Here is a 501-nt window from a genome sequence, read left to right on the forward strand (position 1 = left end):
TGCACCTGTTATCTACTCGCTTCAGTTTTCCAAACACACCTGTTATCCAAACCCACCAGGCGTCTCTGGGCAGCACGTCTCATCCCCAAAATGCCCCCTGGGCGCTTTCAATAGCTGCCCACTGCACCACCTGGTGGTGGATGGGTTAAATGCAGAGACTAATTTCGCCATTGTATGGAAACATACAGTGCTGACACTTTGATGACATTATTATTATTATTATTATTATCCACTTGCTTCAGTTTTCCAAACACACCTGTTATCTACTTGCTTCAGTTTTCCAAACGCACCTGTTATCTACTCCCTTCAGTTTTCCAAACACACCTGTTATCTACTTACTTCAGTTTTCCAAACACACCTGTTATCTACTTGCTTCAGTTTTCCAAACACACCTGTTATCTACTCCCTTCAGTTTTCCAAACGCACCTGTTATCTACTTGCTTCAGTTTTCCAAACACACCTGTTATGTACTCGCTTCAGTTTTCCAAATGCACCTGTTGT

Source organism: Nematolebias whitei, chromosome 9 (genome assembly GCF_014905685.2).
Source record: "Nematolebias whitei isolate Nwh7 chromosome 9, NemWhi1, whole genome shotgun sequence".
In the NCBI taxonomy this organism is placed as follows: domain Eukaryota; kingdom Metazoa; phylum Chordata; class Actinopteri; order Cyprinodontiformes; family Rivulidae; genus Nematolebias; species Nematolebias whitei.